This window comes from Nymphaea colorata, chromosome 3 (assembly GCF_008831285.2).
Source record: "Nymphaea colorata isolate Beijing-Zhang1983 chromosome 3, ASM883128v2, whole genome shotgun sequence".
Taxonomy (NCBI): domain Eukaryota; kingdom Viridiplantae; phylum Streptophyta; class Magnoliopsida; order Nymphaeales; family Nymphaeaceae; genus Nymphaea; species Nymphaea colorata.
In genome coordinates, this window is record NC_045140.1 from 8719060 (window position 1) to 8743731 (window position 24672).

Genomic DNA, 24672 nt, shown 5'->3' on the forward strand with positions numbered 1-24672 from the left:
ATTTTTATTAAAATTTGGTGTGTATTTCTTAATTTTTAAAAGTTGATTTGTAATTTATTCTTCGTTCAAATGTTAGACACCCATTTTGCGATATTTTTATTATACAAATCACCATAGTAAAATGGAACGGGAGAGAAAGGTTAGTCAACACGTGGGGGGTGCTTACCATACACGTTAATGAAAAAAAAAAGTGGAAAAAGTACGTGGAAGATAATACATTATGATATAGCCACAAGGCAGGGGTCATTCTCAAGAAACTGTTAATTTTTACTAAAAAGTCCAAAAAAGGATGAAAAAAAAATGAAGAGTACTTATGGATTCGATTTTACGACTGCACTGCAGGTGAAATGCGATAAACAACAGGTAGCAAAGCTGTCAAAAGTGCTCTCCCACAAACTGAACTCATGTGTATTAAATGGTCAAACAAGACAGAGTGGTGTGGATGATTGAATCTATTCAGTGGTAGAGCTAGGATTTTTTAGTTCAAAGGCACACCAGTTTATAATATAAGGTAGGTGTGAGCACCGTATATAACTTTTTGAGTCATAGTAATATGATCTTACGATATAGTAATAAGATTTTTGATGTGCTGGTGTAGGCAATGGCCCACACCAGCCAACACGTAGCTTTGTCACTCGAACTATTGGTATCTATTCATACGAAAAAAAAAAAAGATTAACCAAAGGGGACTTGTGCACTCATTATCTCCATCAATATGAAATGGTTTAACAAATGAGAGATGTGGAATCATTAAGTTTTGTCTATGTGAAACTGTCAAACAAAAGAGAGCTATGGATTTTTTTAATTTCAATAAACATGCACCTACCTTTGCATGACCAACCACAGATTTTGTCTCATAAAAATCTTTTAGTTTTTCCAGTAATGTGGTCGTTACGTGATGTAAATCTAGTTTTCTTCTCTCTTGCCCAATGATCATGAAGAGAAAAAAAAATGCAATCAACAATTGAGAGAGAAAGAGGGAAAACATTTTAAAAATCGAGAGACGTAGAGAGTGTGATATTGGAGAAGGTAAAAGAAGCCCAATAATAATTTGATTGTTATGTTTCAAACAGAGAAAAGAATTTCCAGTACTAGTGAATATAGAACTAGTGTTGTTGGTTCGATTTCCATGAGTGCTCCTCCACTGGACTGTGAGAAGTAGGATCGACAACACTTTAGTTAACTAGTATGGCGTTTTCCACCACAGTCCCCACGCAACTCAAGACAATGAGTGCCAAGATGATGCATAGCAGTGCCAAGATGAGGGTACACCGTCTCCTTACCAACTACCAATGTAGCCCTAGACCTGAGGGCTACAGTAAAAAAAGGAAGAGATGCCACTTTAGGTCTTTTCTAAATGTAATCCTTTCACTCAGCTAACGTATAACGTAACGTAGTTGTTATTGAATCATTATTCATTGGCTACTAGTCCTTGTATTGTTCCCATTGCAAAGGAAAAGAAGCAGCGCATGTATTCTCTTTTCAGATTTGATATTTTAAAAATTTACTTAAATTAATGTTTTAGTATAAGAATAAAAAAATAGGGCAATACAGATTGTGTATGGGTAAAAAAAAAAATAACATTAATGATGGTAATATTTACAGTTTACAGGATTAAGTTATATGGTATCCAGATTTTACACTCAATTGACCAAAATTTTTCCATTTTTTTAAATTTTGATTTGGAATTGATGAGGATAGTTTACTTAGTATGCGTTACTACTGAAAAAATCTCCAAAACAGGTTTTTTTTTTTTTTTATTTACTTGGGGGAAAAGCCCCGCTACAAAAGAGAATTTGTTGCTCGTTCTTTACTCCCAAGGCCATTCCCCACCCATCTTGTCCTGACATAAATTGGTTTTCGCAATGGAATATCACCACTGAGATTATTGATAATGTATATGTTGAAACATATCTCGAAGTTACAATAATCAATTGTTAAATGTAATATAACAGCCCAACATCACCAATTAAACTTAAAATTGATCTGGTGGTAATTGGATTGAGATTAGCGTCATGATTTTCATGTAGAATCTGCAATAATAATGTAATTTTACAATTTCTGCTCCACGAAGGCCATACACCCTACTCGATTGAACTCGGTTATGCAGCTAATTAACGGCGAGTACAAAGAAAGGAAAAGGAAAAGTGCCCGAGAAAAAAGGAAAAGAAATAACCAAAAAGACACAAGAGATTGACCTATGCGTGTCTGAGCCCGGGTTCGAACCGGGGACCTCTAGTGTGTGAGACTAGCGTGATAACCAACTACACCACCCAGACAAGCTTGCTGTGGGTTTCTAGGTTTGTTTTCTTTGTCTCGCTTCCAAAATCAACACTAGCTTGCTGATTATTTAAGTTAGGGGGTGTTAGTGAGAAAAAAGACTTGAATACCCTTGCAGAAATATCAAGTTCTTTAATTTGTATTAGCCTCTAACAATATTAGTGCACCATCATCAACCATAACAAAAAATAATGAGTGTATATGATTTTATAAACTAGTTAGCATATGATTTTCATAACCTTTAATCGGTGCAGCAACTTGGGCGTGTGAATTCACAATATTAGGCGTAGCTCATTTTTGGAAGATAAAATCTAATTTTTTACTATAACTGACCATTTTAAAAATAATTTTGTAGACTTTTCCTTTTAATAAACATGAAACACTGTATGTTTGTTTTTTTCAGAAGGACGAAAACCTTCCCTCTTTCCACATGTCCCCACATTCCAAGGCCGCGTGGAAACTTAAGTGGATCTCTAGTACACTTGTTCACTAATGGTTCACTCCTGCCATCTTATACAGTCAAGAAGAGTAACACCCACGAGATTTTGCGCCCGTCAACCCAACGAGCAATACTATGTCCATGAAGGCATTGATTTTCTCTTGTTTCAAATATCAAAGATCATATTCAAAGAACCCTTGAAGTACATGCGCCTTTTGTTTTGAAAATTAAAAAAGGCGGAGAAGTCCCATCTTTCATACATTACCAAAGCACCTTTGAGAAAGTCAGGTTGCAAAATTTTGTGATTTGGACTTAGCCTCTAAATAGCGGAGTTACTAAGCTTTTCTTGAAGGGGGGCCATTATATATAATTTTCAAAAATTTTAGTTTAAAGTTTACAGGGCCGAAACTAAAATTTTTGAAACAGTAAGTGGTAAAATTCTCAAAAGCTCAGTAGAGGCATAGCTCCTGACAGTAGTTAAGTGCTTTGAGTTTACCTTTTATCAATAAATAATAATAGACATTTTGAAAATTTGTTCAATAAAATTTTTTATTTTAGAAATGCCATCAGCTGATTTCATTGATCTTTGTTTTCCAAATACCAATATTTTAATCTATGCTTCTATTGGATTTCTAATTTCGCACAACACTTGATGTCAAATAAAAGAAAAAAATCAAAAATCAAAAGATATACAAAACTTTCTTCTTAAATTATCTTGAATTTTCTTCTACCACCACCACATATTCTTTAGAGCATTATTCCACAACAACAATGCTATTATTTGAAATATACATTAACAATATGCCAATATTTGTACGCAATATGGCTTCTTCCCCCAAAGCCAAACCCTAATTTATTGAAAGCTTTGCTTTTCAGAAAGTGGTGTGCTAGTGGCAATTGAAACGCCTCAACTTTTTACTTTTTCTGATTTTTTGTTAAAATGATTCAGAGGAAGCTGCTTCTTCGCTGACACGTTGAGTTTTACCCTTTTTGTGGCTTCACCTATGCGGCCTCCCTCTCCCTATAAATTGCCCATTTTGAACCCATTCTTCACTGAGCCATTTCTTCTACCCTAGAGGAAAATGGCTCGAGCGATTGACCTTGCCTTGGCCTTGCTGCTGCTCTCCCTCCTCTCTTTACAACTCACTAAGGCAACTATTGTAAGTTGTTTTTTATTATTATATTGCAGTTGTTGTTATTATTATCATTATTATTGTTGTTATTTTTGTTGCTACTGGTTATTATTCTTACAGGGCTTCTGTATGAGTTTTGTTACGCTTTTGTTTAGGGGAAGAGTTCCTTTCTAGTAGGCGTTTTTTTTTTTCTTAATGTTGTTTAAGAAGAAAAAGATTGCAGCCCTTTCTTGACTTGGAGGCTTTAACTTATATACATATATATATATATGTATTGTTTTTACATTTGTATATATGTATATATGTATGTATTTATATATATATATATGTATATATGTATATTTGTATATGTATACATTTGTATATATGTATATAATCGGCTTATGACGGCCAAGTAGAGACTCATATTTTTTGATATTTGAATAAAATAAACATATATATATATATATATGTATTGCTTTTACATTTATATATATGTATATATGTATGTATTTATACATATATATATGTATATATATGTATATGTAAAAGCAATACATATATATATATATATATATATGTTTATTTTATTAAAATATCAAAATATATGAGTCTCTACTTGGCCGGTATAAGCCGATTCAACTAATACAGGCCTCATATTGGCCGACATTTGAAATGGGTCACCACTAACTTCTTCAGGCATTGCTTTGGTAGCAATACAATGCCAATGCTAGCAAATATTGGTAACAACCGGGGAAATGCTGCCCGGAGCCAAACGTGTTCTGGTAGATCCTGCATTGCATGCACGCATGCATGTGTGTGTGCGCATGATCATTTTGCTTTGATGCACTCATGCTATTTGGTTGGCTTACCTTGTGTTTTCAGGTCGAAATATCCGCGCCGCAGTCACCCATCTTCAATCCGGTAAGATTTTTGTCCTTCCCTCCAATGTATTGATGATCCATGCTACTAATTTTTTTTAATATTTTCACGTCATTTTGTTTTTCAGAATGGCGGTGAAGGATCTCTGCGCCCCGAAGGTATACATTAGAAAAAGATATTAAATCAATAAAGCTCACAATGCATCAAAATTAATGGGCCAAAAAGATGGTTTTTTTTTTTTTTAAATATGATTTAGTCAACTAAGCCATTACCAATGCAAACCAGTGGCAGAGCCAGATATAGGCCGGTGTGGGCAGTTGCCCATACCAGCTTGTCAATTTTCTTTCATTTTTACATTAAAATCATTAATATTTACTTTGTTATACATGTAAGTGCCCCTTCAAGTATGAAAACTTGTGAATCAGTGCCTCTCTAGAAATTTTTTCTTATTCCACCACTGATGCACACAAAATCATATGAAATGCATGAATAATCTTATTGGATTCAGGGTAGTGATTAACGTGATTAAAACTATCGTCCAGTCAAGCAAGCTACCCATGAAGTTTTATGCACCGTTTGGATGACAATGACACAATAAAACAAGTCATTATGTAAAAATAAAGTTTTGCATCAAACTTTGTTTTTTTTTCTCATTTTCTGAATCTTGGTTTGTGTGTGTTTAGCTAACATACTCCGAACAACACTATTTTGTAAAACAAAATCCATAGGGGTTCAAGATATTCACTACCATTTGAAAGCACCGCCTTGGGTTTTTCATAAACCCAGTTTTGACCATCACCCAAAGACGCTACATTGTTATTTTACCTCCAAAAGCCATTTTTAGGGTGTCATCGGAAACGCACCCTCACATTTGTTCTTCTTTAGCTGATGGGTGCACATTTGCTATCAATTTGATGGGGTTGAGTTGGACACTGGTGCAGATTGCCCGGCCAAGTGCGAGTACAGGTGCTCGGCGACCTCCCACAAGAAGCCATGCCTCTTCTTCTGCAACAAGTGCTGCTTGAAGTGCCTCTGTGTGCCTTCCGGCACCTATGGCCACAAGGAAGAGTGCCCTTGCTACAACAACTGGAAGACCCAGGAAGGCAAGCCCAAGTGCCCTTAAAAACCTTCACCTTCATCATTGGATCTCGATATAGTTGGAGCTACTTTATGCATCGGAGTGTACCCAGTTTCTGTAATAATTTTGGGCGATAACTGTCAAAGAAGCCATTTTGAAGTTTCTCTCAAGTTCATAGAATCTGATTGACAATTCTCTTTCTACTTTATTATAAAATTAAAAATAGACCTAAAACGGACACATATCTAATTTTTTTTTTTTTGTAATGAAGAAGAGTGAAGATAGGAGGAAAGTTGACTGGATGTCTAAGAGAGAAAGAAAGAGGAAGGGAGGGGGAGAGCAGAAGGATTAAATCAACGTTACTCAAGTTGGGTCCAACAAGATGTGGAAACCTACAAGAAGCCGTAGATACATCAAATAGTATACCATAACATAAGTTGTTTATATCCAACACCTTTCCCAAAAAAGTTTACATCGTTTCGAGCCAGCCAGATGTGTCGTTACGATATAAACAGCCAGGTCCTCCATAGTCGTCTAGCACGTTTTGCTTGTCTGATCTCATTTGGTCCCCAATCTTGGATTAAGTTCTAACCATCACTCATGGTAAATGTCATGGACTTCCTTCGTAACTGGGCATTTCCAAAGCAAGTGAGTGATGTCCTCCTCATCCTTGCAACAAAGGCAGCACCGACTAGCCACATAGATTAATCCAAACATTTTCAAGTTATAGTCACCAGATTAACCAAGAGCAAGTTCTGTACATTGCTTCGTGTATATATTGAGTGTACGCCAGATGTGGACTATATTATTGATATGCATATTTACTTTCATGCCTAAACATTGCATATGCTTAAGTATGAGATAACAAATAGGCATGAAATAACAAATATGTATGAGATAGTGTGCATGAGGTCATAAAAGATTTATGAGATAATGAGATAACAAATAGATGTACGAGATAACACTAAACATAATTATGAGAAAATGTTTATTAGATAACAAAAAAATTATCAGATAATGAGATAACAGATGGATCTATGAGACTAAACATAGATATGAGATAATGTTTATAAGATAATAAAATATTTATAATATAATAAGATAACAGACGAATGTATAAGATAATGCTAAACATAAGCATGAGATAATGTTCATGAGATAACAAGATATTTATGAGATAATGAGACAACAGTAAGACAAAAAACATGAAAAAGTTTTTTCACTACCAAGAAGTGTATATTGGTCATAATGATATGCATACATAGATTGACAAATTTTACTTTTATTGAATCCCCAAGTCTTCTTTCTACGGTTTTGTCTTTTAACCCCACAAAAATTTCTTTTTGTATTAATCATGATTTTTTTTGTCATTATTAAAGTAGCACATGAAATTTCATACATAAGAACGGCATATATATAACCAGCTTAGTGATTCACCAAGTAGTAAACTATGCACTTGATGATGGCTCTATCCCCCATAACTTTTCCCTTGGAAAGATTTTTGCAATCTGGGCATTGAAAGGGACTGTTAAACTTGAGTAGTGGAGAAATCACCGATGAAGACACCATCCACTGAAAAGCCCGGCCCCTTTTCTTTGTGTAACATCAATATTGCAATCCATGATGGCCAGATTTTAAACTTCTCTGCAACCATTTTAATTGGAACCTTAGACTCGTCAGCAGCTAATCCATATTTATTTATGAGCAACGCAGCCCTAAAATCATGAGAATTAAAAATAAGGTACCTCCATTTAAGGAGTAGACTAGCATTGAACTGTCGTAGATTTGGTATACCAATGCCTCCAAAGTCATGTGGTTTTGTGACCTCTTCCAAACTTACTAAGTGTCTTGTCTCCATGTCTCCATGGACCCAAACCACATGGACATTCAAATGATGACATTTAATTTTCGCTCCACACCCTTTGGCATCAAATGCATTGTCATAAGGAAAATGGGGTTCATGGTGAGAACAAGCCTAATAAGTACCACTCATCTAGCCATGGACATGCAAGTCCCTTTCCAAATTTGAACCTCATTCCCATTGATAACACTTAACTTGCTCTTGAAGTCCTTAACTTGGTTTCCAGAAAAGTCACCAAAACTGTGCAGGATGCCGAAGAGCCATCATTTGTTTGGGACAGGCATCACCAAAAAGCACGTCATCAGCAAATTGAATCATGTGGCCTTTCAACCCGTGCATTTCGACTAGTTAAAGGAGGTCGTGTTCATTTGTGCACCTCACCAGGACAATGAGCCCTTCCGCTACCAAATTGAACAAGAATGGTGATAAGGGTATGGCTGCACATGAGCCGAGTCAAGCCCGAGCTTGGCTAGCTCGAGATTGGTTCGAACTTGAGTTGAGCTCCTTATTGCAAGCTCGAGCTCGACTCGACTATATAAAGTCGAGCTCAAAACTCATTTAGGCATTAACTAGTTTAGCGTTAGCTCATTTAGGTGTTAAGTCGCTTAGTGTTAATTCGACAATAACGAGTCCAATTCTTGACAACCTGAGTGGAAGTTGTTGCCATCTTCCGAAGATTTTTTTTGAACCTTGTAACCGGAACCCACCTCAATCAAGTAAATGTTTTACGCATTGATAAAAGCCAACTGAAGACTACCTTTCATGACTTCTTTTGGTTAAAGGTATTTCAGTTTTAGATTAATGGTAAATCTTATTATCAAACAGAAAACACCTATTTTAAGATGGTAAGGACTACGTACCAAGGTTGTAAGAAACAGCAGATGATGAAAGAAACATAACAAATGACAGACTTGGGTATAGTAATGAAGGAAACAGAGAAGAAAGGGACAGAGCATAGTGCAGCCTTTCAGCAACTATTGCAGAATTCAGATCCGTCACAGCTATTATTGGTATCTGTTATACCATGGTGAGGCAAAATTTTACTCATTAAATGTTTTTCCAAATAAATCTCAGGAAGTAAACAAAAAAAATATTAAGCTGAAAAAAGGAAAAAGAGATTTGTCTACCTGATTAGGAGGTTATGAATAAGTCATAACCCTTCAGCCCAATTTAAAACCAGTATATGAAGGCACTGGACAACATTCAAATGAAATTAACATGAAAAAATAGAAATGAACCATCACGTGGAGACAATGGTGTAAGAATAACTAATCAGATGAAAAGGGTAGCTAGAATAAAACAGGCTAATGTCTTAAACAAAGGTTTAATATAATGAAATGAGGTGAAATCTTCCGGTCATCCGGACCTCCAGGCCACATGGTATGATTGAACACCCTGCATGATGCATTGGGGTATGCTGTGAGAGGCGGGTGGATGTGATTGAACACATCACCTGATGCATTTGGGGTATGCTGTGAAAGGCGGGAGGATTTCTTCATCTAAAGGAAAAAAATCCATGGTTCCTATATATAAATATAAATTATTTCTTCCAAATGCAAAGTTAACTGGATCTATAATTAAGGCAGTGTCTGACGGCTCTAAAAAAATAATCCTACTTCTTAAATAAAATCCTCCTCCAGCAAACAAAATAAGCACTTCGAACTCACATTTCTATAGTATTCCATTCCAATCTCTTTATACACAAAGTCACATCTATTCCCCAGAATTGTATATAAAAGCTATCTCAGGGAGCATAGAAGACATAACTAACTGCCAAAAGGAAGGATATTGATACAACAAATCCTTAGAAAACTCTATGGTCCTAACCTCCTCCAGCAAAATCTTTCAAAATTTAGCAAACCCTTCAAACAACTCAGTGTTCAGTCTAATCATTCGTCCTGGAGGTTCAACAGCACAAACAAGAAAGGATTTCGCTTGGCAATGACATTCTTTCATTCTGGATTCCCGTAAAGGAGGCTAAACACAAATTTTCTCCTGAATCTCCATAACAGGAAAGAATGGATCAAATTCGAGCTAATTTCTCCTATTTTTCCGCACAGATGTTGATGAAATCGCAACAAGATCGCAGCATCAACACATCTTCCATCTCCCGGTCAAATGGAGACAGAACTGGAGGGAGACTGAGAGATTAGGGTTTCCGACCAACTTCGGTTTATTGCTGGGAGCATCGTTTTGCATAATTTTTTGCTAGAAATCTTGTTCTTTCTCTCCGTAATGTGGAAGATGTGTTCATCTGACGATCATTTGCAATGCCATCAAGATCTCTGAGGGCAAGTAGGAGAAATTAGCTCGAAGTTGACGTCTTTCTTTCTTGTTGTGGGGATTCATGATATCCAGGCAAAATCCTTTTCTTTTTTGTGAACTTGAAGCTCAAGAACGAATGATCCGACTAAACACTGAAGTGTCTGAAGGTTTGTGAATTTGAAGAATTGGTTATTTCTGTTTCATTTGTCTCAAGAACGTTAGGAGCCTGGATATTTCTCTCGGGGGTTGTATCAATATCCTCTTTTTTGGCAGTCTGTTATGTCTATTTTCCCCGAGATAGATCTTATATGCATTACAATTTATTCTGGGGAATAGATGAGACTTTGTACATAAAGAGATTAGGATGGAATACTGTAAAAAGGTGGCAGTTTGAAGTGGTTGTTTTGTTTGCTGGAGGATAATTTGCTTCGGAAATGGTATTTAAAAACCTAGTGTTTTAATTAATTTTTTTATGTGTTTGGGTGATATGTCCAAAATGACATTTTGTGAAAAAAATTAGCAGGAGGTTTAAGTTATTCTATTCATTTTGAAAGAACCAAGGGCATCTCTGGGCCGGGCCGGCCCAAAACTCCGAAAAGTTGGGTTTTGGCTGGCCGTCCCTGGCAGCCCAAGCCCAGCCCACTTATTTATGGGGCTGGGTCCGACCGTCAACTTTATACTCGTCGGCTATCCAGTTGGACATTCACTCATATTTACAGCCATTAATATTTCATATTTAATATCTTACAAACCCTTAATATGTCATACATATCATGTAACCACTTGAACCCCCCATCCGACCTTAAATCCACGGTTCTCAGCAAGTAGCATAGATTTGCTACTCAGTGCACAGATTTAAAGTTTGATGCCATCAAACACAACCTTAGCAAGGTTCCAAGAGTTTCTAAGAGTGCCATCTGCAACACATGAAATGTTTTTAAAGGAGTCATCGATGATGCATCAAAAGTTTCTAAGTCATTTAATTGCCAACACACACACACACGCATAGGGAGAGAGAGAGAAAAATAAAAAATGTAGAAAGATGAGTCCTATTATATATATATATATATATATATATAGTCCCCAACACCAACTCAGGTTAGCCTAGCGTGGCAAAATTTTTTAATCCGGCCGGTCCAGCAGTCAAAGAACTGGCCCAAGCCTGGCCCATTGCTGGCTAGGTACCCAACTATCTATTGGGTACCCAGCCCGTTGACCACCCACAACCAGTTTGTTAAAACTGAGTTTTTTCACAAATTCAGTTTTAGGTATCACTCAAATACATTAAAATGAATTTTTGGCCTCCGAAACATTGTTTGGGAGTGTCATTCAAATGCCCCCCCACATTTGGTTTTTTGTTTCATTTATGGTCACATAAGAAGTCATGGCTTTTCTTCTGCAACTGCTTGAAGTAATGAAGTGCCTGGGTGTGTCCAACAGCACTTATGGCCACAAGTAGGAGTAAATCTAAATCCAAATCCAAATCTGATCATCTTGAAAGCTAAGGGCGACTCTATTTGTTAATTGAATGTTAAAATTTTTTGCCATATCGAATTTGTTGAAAGCAGCTCGATTTGATATTTAATCTGAATCCAAAACATTGAGGTTCTTACCTAAGATCTAAGATCCGAGGTTCTGGGAAATCTAGCACTGCTTGTTTCAACGGTAGGTCCTATAAAGCACACTATGATATTATTAAGAAGTGACTTTCAAAATGTATCTATATATGTTGAATATAAAAAAAATTAATTGGCCATATTAATGCTTATTATCTGATTGGGTAACCAAACCCCATTCACTTTCATCATTAAATGTTAAAATTTTCACCATATCCAACACATTTAAAGCCGCTCGGTCGGATATCCGATTTAAATCTAAACCATTGACATCCCTACCATGGAGTCCAAGCTGGGGGTAGGAAGTCCACTGTCTCGTTAAACGATGGGGCTGGTCTCATAATTATGAATTTCATATGTATCAAATTAAACCACAAAATCATCCTTTCTTATTTTAACCATAGCATATCAAAATTATGTTAGAGAATTTGTTTCAAGTTATTGGAAAGTAAGTGAATATTATCTTGCAAAGAAAATGCATTGGAAGTTATGTGAATATTATTACTTAGAAAAAATAGGTCCAACATTAGGAACACAAGAAGCAATTCATCAAGCAAATTGGAGTTTTTTGATTCATTCAATCAGTTGATTCACCACAATCTAGTACGTTATTCCTTGGGCTGTAAATGATGGCAAGCATGTCTCCCAAGTTGTAGAAGATATCGTAGGTCTATCGAGGTCCTAAAGCAAATCAGAACCTTGGTGAGGTATGGGTTCAACCTTAGGGGTTTTACATCAAAGGCAGTTTCCTACGAGTAAACATTAAAAAAATGTTATTCTTAAACAAATGAATGAAAATACAAAATAACCAAATTGGTGTACAGCACTCTTGAATTGTCCATCAAATTAATTTAGTTGGTCTGCAATCAAATTGATTTGAATCAGCCAATTTATGTTGATTTTAACACACTGGCTACCACTGTCATCTCAACTCTTTGGTTGTATTTTTGTGTTTTTTTGCTTTTTGAGTTCTGCATTACAAAATAAAACCATATATATTGATGCTGAGAGAATTGACAAAACCTTACATATTTTACCTGCAAACCATATCATGTAAGAGCGTTTGTTTCAACGTGGATTGTAAGGAATATTTTGATATTTCTTGTCATAAGTGGTTTTTGAGAATTTTTCTTAAAAGTTAGTGTATATTTCTTAATTTTTAAAAGCTGAGTTGTAACTTATTCTTCGTTCAAATGTTAGACACCCTTTTTATGATATTTTAATTATACAAATCACCATAGTAAAATGAAGAGGGAGAGGAAGGTTAGTCAACACGTGAGGGGTGCTTACCATACACATGAATGAAAAAAAAAAGGAAAAAGTACGTGGAAGATAACACATTATGATATGGCCACAAGGCAGGGGTCATTCTCAAGAAACTGTCAATTTTTACCAAAAAGTCTAAAGAAGGAAGAAAAAAAATGAAGGGTACTTCAGATTCGATTCTACGACTGCAGGTGAACTGCGCTAAACAACTAACTGCAGGTGGCGAAGTTGTCAGAAGTGCTCTCCCACAAACTGAACTAATGTGTATCAAATGGTCAAAACAAAACAAGCTAGAATTTTTTAGTCCAAAGGCACATAACTTGATAATATAAGGTAGGTGTGGGCACCATATATAATTTTTGAGTCGTAGTAATATGATCTTAAGATATAGTAATAAGAATCTTTGCCTACACCAGCCAACAAGTACCTCTGCTACTGGACTTATTGGTGTCTATTCATACAAAAAAAATGATTAAACAAAAGGGACTTATGGACTTATTATCTCCTTCAATATGAAATGGTTAAACAAATGAGAGATGTGGAATCATTAAGTTTTATCTACGTGAAACTGTGAAACAAAAGAGGCCTATGGATGTTTTAATTTCAATCAACATGCATCTACTTTTGCAGGACCAACCACAGATTTTGTCTCATAAAAATCTTTTAGTTTTTTCAGTAACGTGGTTGTTACATGAAGTAAAATTCAGTTTCTTCTCTCTTGCCCAATGATCATGAAGAGAAAAAAAAAATATGCAATCAACAATTGAGAGAGAAAGAGGGAAGACATTTTAAAAATTTAGAGACGGAAAGATTGTGATATTGGAGAAGGTAAAAGAATCCCAAGAACACAATTTGATTGTTGTGTTTCAGAAATAAGAAATAGAGACAAGAATTTCCAGTAGTAACGAATATAGAACTAGTGTTGTTGGTTCGATTCCCATGAGTGCTGCTCCACTGGACTGTAAGTAGTAAGATCAACTGTAAGTAGTATGATCAACAATACTTTAGTTAACTGGTATAGCGTTTCCCACTGTGGTCCCAACGCAACTCAACACCACAAGGAGGGTAATGGACTACCTTCACCCTTCAGGCATCTTCCCAAGACAGTGAGTTGTTTTACCTCCTCCTGCTCATCCAAAATATAAAACTAAGTAAACTATGTTTCTAATCATAACATAGCTGGTCAGCTCCTGCCTTTGTAGGTTTTGTGCTCTTGTGATGCAGAGCAGTGCCAAGATGAAGGTACGCCGTCTCCTTTGTTGCTCACTCGGAGAGTAAAGCTCCCAAGGCAATTCCCCACCCGCCTTGTCCTGAATGGATTGGTTTTTGCAATGGGAGATCACCACTGAGATTGTTCATAGTGTATATGTTGAAACATATCTGAAAGTTACAATAATCGATTGTTAAATGTAATATATCAAACCAACATCACCAATTAAACTTAAAATGGATCTAGAAGTTCAGATTCAGTTCCACTGTCTGATCAAATATCAATACGTTAAGTTTAATTTTAAATAATTAGCATTAGATGTGGTGTTAATTGGATTGAGATTAGCCTCATGATTTTCATGTAGAATCTGAAATAATAATGTAATATTACAATTTCTGTTGCAGATTTGAGCTTTGGATCTAAGACCACTATACCTTACTTGATTGGACTCGGTTATGCAGCCAATTAATGACGAGTACAAAGAAAGGAAATAAAGTGCCCGAGAAAAAGTGGAATGAAAGAACGAAAGCAAAATATGTCTAACCCCGGGTTCGAACTGGGGACCTATAGTATGTGACTAGCGTGATTACCAACTACACCACCCAGACAAAGCTTGCTGTAGGTTTCTATATAAGTTTTTTATATTTGTCTCTTTTCCAAAATCAACACCAGCTTACTGATTATTTGAGTTAATGGTGTTAGTGAGAAAAAAGACTTAAAATACCCTTGCATAAATATGAAGTTCATTAATTTGTATTAGCCTCTAACAATATCATCAACCGTAACAAAAAATAATGAGTTTATATGATTTTATAAACTAGTTAGCATATGATTTTCATAACCATTAATCGGTGCTACAACTTAGGCGTGTGCATTCACAAAATTAGGCGTAGCTCATTTTTGGAAGTTAAAAATATTAATTTTACTATAACTAACATTTTTTAAAATAATTCTGTAGTTTTTTTTAATAAACATGAAAAACGGTATGCTTGTTTGTTTCAAAAAGACGAAAACCTTCCCTCTTTCCCGTCCCTACAGTCTAAGGCTGCTTGGAAACTTATTTAGATCTATAGTACACTTGTTCAAAAATGGTTCACTCCTACCACTTTATGTAGTCCAGATGAGTAACACCTACAAAACTTGTAGATTTTTTTTCTACAAGTTCATGGTATTGAAGGCTGAGTTCAATAAAATGAAGGTCACTTTGTTTATTCCTTTTCAACTTTTGAAGGCCATCTTCTAGATCATGGGTTTCAAATACTCATAAAATATGATGAATATATCTACATGCTGATTCACAGACCCCAGATATGAGAGTGTGAAGCCATTCATCTTAACCATGATGTATATCGAAAATTTTGATGTATATCATGTAGCTGTTTGAGAATAAGCAAATGGCTGACATCAAAAAGTTTGAAGACTGTTGACATTTAGACCAAGACATCAGTTGCAACTTTCTCATTACCATACTGAAAACAAAGAATGCAGAGCTTAGGTTCAACCCATATTCACTACATATTTCGTATATGCAAAGTCAACATGGGATACATATGTCCTTTGTATATCCTTTCGTCAACCATGATTCAAAGTATCATGGTTGTTTACATTGACTTTAGGGCCTTGTTTGATGCACAGGAAAATCATGTGCATCGGTTGAAAAGTGTACGGGAAAGTGAAACTTCATCTGTTCACCTCACGACGAATCAAACGTCGTGAAATTTCACCCAAAAAACTCGTACGATCGGGTGAAATTTCACAAGGAAAACTGTCCGCCCTTGCAGGACGGACTTTTTTGCGCAGATAATATTGAGAGCCGTTAGGGCTCTCAATTTTTCTCCTTGTTTCCCCGCTGACGCCCACCTACCCCTCTCCTCTCTCGCTCCCTCACCTCTATCACTCGTTTGTCTCCCCTCTCGCTGCCTCTCCTCTCTCGCGGTTCTTTCTTCTCTCATTCTCTCACTCGTCTCCTCTCTTGCTGTTCTCTTGTTGTCTCATTCCTCCCCTCTCTTGTTCCTCACCCATCTCTTTACTCTCTCTTCACACGCATATGTCTCGCAGTTTTTAGAAATTAACTCAACACTGATGCTAATTCCTAGTTCTTCGGATATAATCTGCATCAGTATTCTGAGATTGGCCTTTTCTTCCTTTGGCCTTGTAATGTTAAATTTGCTAATGTGGTTGCCAATTGCCATCAATTTATGTTGAAGTTGCCTGAAATTCTTCTACATCCAAGACTTGGAAAAATGAAACCAAGATAGCTTGAACTCTTGCTTTGAAAATCCCTATTTTTAACAAACTATGATTACCAGGAAGCTACTGGTCAAGGCTTCTTTACACACATATTTGATCTCTTCACAGAAGCATATCAAAAAATGAAAACTTTGAAGGTGTTTATAGGACTATCTCTACTTGGTCTGCATCCTTGCATGTGAACGATTGACGGAAATTCTCTATGGGTTGCTTTAATCTCAAACCAAAGGAGGCCTGAGATTGCAGTGTGTTGGCGTCTTTGCACTGATTAAGGGGATCTAAATGCACAACATCTTGCTCAAAGTAGTAGAATGTTCTGATAAAATCTTTTGCAGTGAAAATTGTGTAAGTGAAGGAAAACTATTTGATTGCAATCTATTGAAAACGCTGTGCACCGAATTGCATCAGGGCTGCAAGGGCCTAATGGTGGCACCAGCAAAAACGAGAGGGAACTTTAGCATCTAATGAACTGTAAAAGGGTTTGCTGAATGATGGTTTGGAGTAGATAAAGGCCGTCTGCAACACCATGTGATTTTTGGTTTTTTGAAGTTCATGTGATTTCAAAGCATCAAAGGAACTCTCTCCAGTTTTAGAAGGCATTGAGAAAACGAAATTGTGATTCTTAGTTGAAAATCCACTTCCTTTGGATACTGCAATTCAGGATCACGAGATTGTTCCTGTGATCATCTAACCTCTGAGTTGTAACTGATCATCCATGGATGACCAAATTAAGTAGTTGGTTCATTCTATTTCCTTTTCTTCAAGGCTGGTTATTTTCTCCCAATGAAGTGTTAACAGGATGGCATTTCTTCAGTCAATTGTACATCAATTCAAAATAAAGTTATGCTTTTTGAGTAAACTGGCCATGTGCCAATCCAGCCAAGTCATATGATTCTTTAACTGTTCTTTTTATTCTCTCACTGCTGTTTGATGAAGTTACTTTTGTTGTTGATCATCTTTGCAAACTTTTTATTCTCTTAACTGACATGCATTGGTTATGCATCTCCGTGAGTATGAAGAACTTATTGAAGATGGTAATCAGTTCTCTGCTTTGTAACAAAATCTCTGTAATCCCTGTAAAAATAACAAATAGTGTGTTATGAACAATGCCAAACATTGATGTACTGCAAACTAACAATTCAATATATATCGACATGTTCATAATTTCGACAACCATAAAACAGCAGCCCTGAATTTGGACCATTTTTTACTATAAAATGACTGTTGACAATTCACATTTACATGATAACTTTGGTACTTAGAAGAGCGTGCCATTTTCACTAGCTATGGATTTGTTACAAGAAGTGATCAATACTAATAACAGCATTACACAACCTAAAAATGATTCATAAAATTCTACAAAACCATTAAGCATGTGCATTTACAAAAATGAAATTGCAATGATAATAAGTTTTTCTCAAAGGTGATTTATGGACAGCTTGTCCCTCAAATACTACAACAAGAATGACAAGATGAAACTATATTTGTCAAATTAAGCTCCATCATGACACAACAGCATGCTTTTAAGGCAGATCACCCATGATATCCAATGTGCCCTCAGGACATATGTACAAGAGAAAACATGCCTTTTCCTCTATGTTTCTCTTCTCTTAGAAATTAATCCCCTCTATATAGCCCAAGCCTAATATTCATGCCTTGGTCACGTGAACTTATTCAAGTACAAACGTATGCACATGTGTTTGTTTTGCTGATTAATATGGCAGTCCCAGCAACCATTCGCTATGCCACCTGAGCGCAAGGTGCGGGTGCCGGCGCAACACATCTCAAAAAATTTTAGTGCGGCAGTGCGGTGAGAGTATTTTATTATATAATATATATGACAAAATGTTGTCTATAAACCACAAAATTATTAAATAACAACATGAAAATTGCAATTTGCTAATCATGATATCATTATCAATCATCAATTCAACATTCAACAAGAAATGTACTCTAGTTTTGAGTTCACAAAATCACAGTTCATAAAGTCATACTTCATAGTCGATACAACGATACATATTACATCATCAATCAGAATTGTGTTCCGCTTCCACTTCCACCAATATCTTAATTTTCTTGAATATTTTCAACGATATCATCATCAACAAATGCCTCAGAAGGAATATCAGGATTAGAAACCAAATTGTGTTCTCCATCAAAACCAAATTCATTTGGATTTACATCCTAATAATGAGATGACCCACAACCGCATTTTATTAAAGACGAAAGGTAAACAATAAAAAATATGTACCACAAAAATATAGAAAATCTAATACAACATAAGAAATTGAGCAAAACAAAATGACCTAATAAAGAAATACTTGTATTCATTTTGTTTCCTTGAAAGAAGACACAAATTATAATGCACATAAACCAAGTCCTCTGCACGTTGGCTAGTGAGCTTGTTCCTTTTAATGTTGTGTATATGTGCGTATATGCGCCAATTTCTTTCACGACACGATGATGTAATAGGTTGTGATAGTAACTTCAAAGCAAGTTTATGAAGCACTTGCATTTCTAATCCTTAAGACGACCACCAATTAAAAGTACTCAAGTCATCATATTCTCTTGCATCCGCTACACGTTCTAAACTAAAATCTCCTAACGAAAACTTGTTATATTCACAAACAACTTCTCAACTTGCATAAGAATCTCCAAAAAGTCTGTCCATACATGGCATTCTTCAAGCATTTAATTCATTATATTCCGCTTAAGATCTTAGTGGATAAGAAGGAATAAACCACCTGCTCATACTTCCAGGCAAACACTATTCCGGATACATGTGGAATCACTTTTTCCGCACTATGTGAAAATATATGACCTACTAATTGTATCACAACTCATATCCTAGATGAAGAAAAAAAACATGAAAAGATATTTACTTTATATATTTGACAGCATTATCAAATCGATAATCCGAACATCACATTTGTTAACCACAAGAAGAAACAAACTACGTTATCTGGACACCCGAAATTTTCACAGACGAACTATAATTTTTTGCCACACCATAAAGAACATCATTTTTTTAGTTTTATCCATATATTGTGATTCTGTCATCTACCGAAGTCAGTAGTCTAGTTCAAACCGTGACTCAACCTCCACATCCCCAGGATTGGAATCCAACATCCAAAATTCAGCTTTCACATTCGAACTAGATTCCAAATCTCTGCCTCAATATCCATTTTTGATCAAAATCCAAACTCTAGATTCACTTCAGGTTCAAAATAAGGCCCAAATTTCACTTCTGTATCTATATCAAAGACTTCAGATCTCAATATATTTTCTATATCCCGTTCAGATCCAAATCCAACTTTTGAAACCAGTTTGGATCCAAATTATCACTTTTGGATCCATCCAGATCCAAACAATCACTTTCCGATACATTGAGATCCAAAACTATTACTTTTGGATACAATCCGGATCCAAACTAGTACTTTTGGCTCCATCCAGATCTAAAATATTACTTTTAGATCCATTTTGATCTAAACTATCACGTTCAGATTCATTCAGATCCAAAGTGACACTATCGGATCCATCCGGGTCCATCCAGATCCAGACTGTTACTTTAGGATCAATTTGCATCCAAGATATCACTTTTGGGTCCATACAGATCCAAAATATCAAGTTTGAATCCGTTCAGATCCAAAATGTCACTTTCAGATCCATTTTGATCCAACATACCACTTTCAGATCCATTTCAATCCAAAGCATCATTGTCGGATCTATCTGGGTCCAAACCATCACTTCCAGAACCAAACCATCTGTTTTGGATCCCAAACTCCATCCAGATCTAAATAATCACATTCAGATCCAAAACCCAAAATACAGATTCAAAACTAGTAAGCAAAATAGAAAATTTCATTTCAGATCTCATCCAGTGCTAAATTTAATGCATCATGGAAATTCCATAGGTTGCCCTTTATTTTCATTTTCAAAATGCCATTGGTTTTCTAAATTACCCTTGGTTTTATTTCAAATGTCAAAAACACTTAATTTCCTAAAATACCTCCAATCTTCCCTTTATTCTTTAAAAAAAAAATAAATGAAGGCATGGTGACTCCTCAAAGTTGTCTCAGGTTTCGTTTGACCATGGGCTGATCTCACCAGGCATCAGCTGGGAGTGCATCATGAATCTATCCCAAAATTAAGGTAGATTAATGGGCCACTAAGACTTGTAGTTTCATGAATCAGTCTAATTTTTGGGATAAATACATGTGACACTTTGTTGTATTACTTTATCCGAACACCACTTTATAGAGCAGCTATTGAAATTTCCATCCCCACCATTTTTAAAGTCCATCCCTACCCCATAAGGTGGATTACCATGTTAAGATCCTAACATGGTAACTCTACCACAGATCTCACTCCCACCGGATTCCTATATAGCATAAAACCCAACCAATAGGAGAATGCAATGAATTAGGGATATATAATTAGTTATATTGTTTCTTATGAGGGGCCAACCATACTAAAAGCCAAGTATAATAACTTAATTAATGAACATTATGGTTATTTAACAGAGCTAATGGTAGAGTACAGTCTACGTCCAAGGGATTTAATGTGATCAACCAGATAGGTAAAGGAGTACAAACCTAAACGGGAAGCCAAAGAAGAAAAGAAAAGTCATAATAGAATGAAAAGCTTGCTGCATTATCTTCTTTTCCACCCCCTCCAAGGATTTTGCATTTGCTGATCGTTCACAAGTCGAATAATGCCAACAAATGATCAATATGCCCTTAACTTTTTAGGTAAAGAAAGCGTATGATCAATATGCCAACAAGCTCATATACCAAATTAGTGAATGAAACGACTAAGAGCGCCACAAATACTTGCCTTGAAAAAGCACAGCCGCTGAATATAAAGTCTGTTTGCTAATCTTTGGGGTTGGTTGACTTTAGACAAAGCTGGTTCAGGGCAAATTTCACTTGGATAACTTATCTCTATTTTGAGGCACATCCCCTTAAATGGATGTTGTTAAACCCGAATGAAATTAGTTAGTGGGCATACCTTATATTATCATAACATTTTTCAGTAAGCACGATGTGATGTGGGAAAAGACACTTAAAAAGCTGGCTTGGAAATCCGCTGCCTTTCTTTTTGTATTCAGGTGATACTCAATTACTTAAAACGTAGGGACGAATAATCCACTGGGCATTTTAAAGAATGGATTACGAGCTGAACGGAAAAAGAAAGGTAGTGGATTTCCAAAGCCTGCTTTCTAAATGCCTTTCCCCATATAAAAATGTTATTTTATAAGTATGCCCATGACTTTAATTAATTCGGCTTTACTAATCAAAATTATTTAAAGCCTAATGGGATGTGCTTCAAAATAGCGATGAATTGTGAAAATGAAATTTTGTAGTGAACCAGTTTTAATACAGTCAACGCGAGTCTCGTGATCGACTGTTCTGGTTGTTCTTTCACTAATTTGGCATACGAACTTGTTGGCATATGAATCATACGCCTCTTTTACCTAAAGAATTAATGGTGGTGAGCTTTCAAGGGGGAGAAAAAGAGGAAAAAACAGCAAGCTTTTGATTCTATTATAACTCAGCTTTATCTCCTTCAGCATTCCGTCTCGGTTTTCACTTCTTTCCACTATGGCTTATTACGAGCAATCCCATTGATCAATTAAATATCTCTGACACAGACATTGCTCTACTGTTAGTTCTGTTAAATATTTATGAAGTTCACTACGTTATTGTACTGATTTTTACTATGGCCAGCCGCCACAGGAAATAACAATACTGATTGTATATCCAGAATTCATTGCAATGTCCTCTAGTGTTTACGTTTCCTGTATATATGAATCAAACTAGGAGTGAGATCTGCAGTAGAGTCACCAAAAAAGGAATTAACAGTAATCCACCTTGAGTTATGTGTAAGGATGAAATTTAAAAGAGGTGGGGAGGGAACTATCAGTAACTGCTACTACAAGGGCCAGGTGTAGCAATGTTCCATACGGGGAGGAAGCCATAAAAGGAAAGACAGGATTATGATAGTGTAATGGAAAACAGCATAGATGATTAACCTCAATCGGTATATTTTCTTGCAATTAGTTCAGAATAGCTACCTAAAGAGAAATATTGGTTGCTATAACGTGCCTTGTTTGAGTATAATGGTCCACTAAATAATAGGCATATTCTTTACTTGAGAACTTGTTTACCAATGTTAAGAAGCCAAGAAAATGTGCCCTCGTTTTAATCCACAGCAACATTTCATATACATTGAATATTGACTCCTTATAGGACACTAGAACTGTAGAGTTTTACTTCTCCTTCTATTCTATATAGCTTCATGGCCAAATCATCTGCATCAACTTTTTTGAAGAGGAGAAAGGAGAAAATAACTTTCAGGTTTCGAGAGAAACACATTAATTACATTTTCATCATGGTATTTGATGATGTTTAAGGATATTCTAGAAGTGCGGTATGTATGTAATTATCAAGGTCATGCTTTGATGTCCCCCTCCCACCTGCTTGCGAAAGTTTTGATCAGCCGGCGGTGAAGCTGCCAGAAAATTCTGGCTGAAGGATGCTAGTTGAAAATTTTAAATTTGTAAAGGGTGTTAATATGTAGATGAGAAAAATGACCTTGAAGTACCAACATGCAAATAAACACTTTTTGTGGACAAGTTATGCAAAACTAGAAGGGCCTGTTGGCCTTGAAAATTCTTTCTATATAGAGAAAATCCAACATCTCCCCTTTGGAGGAACTGTGTGGATGACAGGCTCCGCCTGCACTTGGCCAAGTTCCCACATGCCATTTACCCCAAGTCCATTGCCACTTTCCCCTCCAAGACCGAGTTTATAGCCTACAGCTACATGGCCAGGTTTGGGCTGCAGCCCAGCTACGGCCGCTGTTTCTGATCGCTGCATTTGATGCATCAATATCATCTGCAACTTGGCACCTCAGTGTAAGCAACTCCAAGTCCAGGGAGGTCGAGGAGAATATTGCTGTGAGCTAGGCTCCTCCTTGTCACCACCAGCAGGAACTGGGAGGGGTTCATGCTGGAACCTGGCGGGGTAGATGGGTTTAAGGGTGGCGTGCTACATTCTACTATCAATCAGGTAGGGTTACATAGGTAGCAAGAGAGGTTTTGGTTGTGGGATGTGGTTACTCCCGCATGGAGATTGCATACCGTCTCTGTGAGCATGGTGCTTGGATGTCCATTGTTGTCATGAATCCCTTAAAGTACCAGGCTTTCTACTGTATCTTCTCTTTTAGTGAGTAAAAGCATAGTTTCCGCTGACATCCAAACACACATTTTGTCTCCTAAAAGCGATCAAAAGTACTGTCACCCAACCACATGCTAAAGGTAGCTTGATTGTCGAATGATGAGATAGATTATGAGTTTTTTAATATTTTAGAACTTCCTAAATCAACAACAACTACTACTAATACTGCTACTACTACTGCTTGTGGGTTGGATAGTTAGGAAAGAGACCAGCAACAAGGCAAGCAAGGTCAATCGCTTGAGCCATTTTCCTCTAAAGACGAATTGCTCTTGAGTTGAGGAAATGGCTTAGTGAAGAATGGGTTCTAAATAGGCAATTTATAGGAAGAGGAAGGCTGTCTAGGTGGAGCAAAAAAAAGGAATTAAGCAGCGGCTCTAATTTATTTTAAGAAAAAAAATTGAAAAAAAAAGAAAGAAAGTTGAGGTGTTTCTAATTCTGATAAGGTAGAGTCCACTGTCAAGCCTGTTAAGGAAGATGGGTAAAGGAGGTTTCCGTGTTAGAGCCTATGCAGTTAAGAAGGATGAAAAAGAATCTTGCAGCATTAATGAAGATTAATGGAATTGTTCTTCTCTGGGGAGAAATCTAGTAGTGGGTAAATAAATATGACATATTATTAACGTTGATGCACGCGTGGAACTTAGGAAATTAAGTTATAAAATATAATATAAGCATGAAAATTAGGAAAGATTAGGCGATTCAGCAATTCAACCAAGTTGACAGTGAAATGAAAAAAAAATGTAGCCAACATTTTCAAAAGAATGAAAGTCAAATGTGGAAAAAAATTTCGTTGATTATTATTTTTATTTTTTTTTATTTCTGGGCAACTTACTTACACTTTCATAATAAGATATTAGGTGTACAAGGGCCCATATGAGGTGGAACAAAGAGGCCACTATTTTCTTTTAAAGAGCAGACATGTGATATTTGTAAACTCCAATGGCCAAAAGTAACAAGAATGCTCATTTAATCTTTGACAATTTTATATTTTGAAATTTAAGTACAAAATATGACTAACATTTGGAAAAATATAATCTTTAGGTAACCAGTGGATGTTCTCTTGAGCAGTAGTGGGTGGTCCTGTTTTAGAATATAAAAAGGAGTTTTCATCAAATATAATATGTCTAGAAATAGTGACCCGCTTGGTCAAGGGATTGTAACATATGTAGCCTTTA

At 36.2% G+C, this 24672-nt stretch overlaps 1 non-coding gene across 1 annotated transcript; it reads right to left on the bottom strand.

The window, feature by feature from the left end:
- Positions 1 to 2205: 2205 nt before the first annotated feature.
- TRNAV-CAC (transfer RNA valine (anticodon CAC)) lies at positions 2206 to 2279 on the bottom strand. The gene has a single exon. It is a non-coding gene; the product is annotated as a tRNA-Val (tRNA).
- Between the last annotated feature and the right edge of the window lie 22393 nt (positions 2280 to 24672).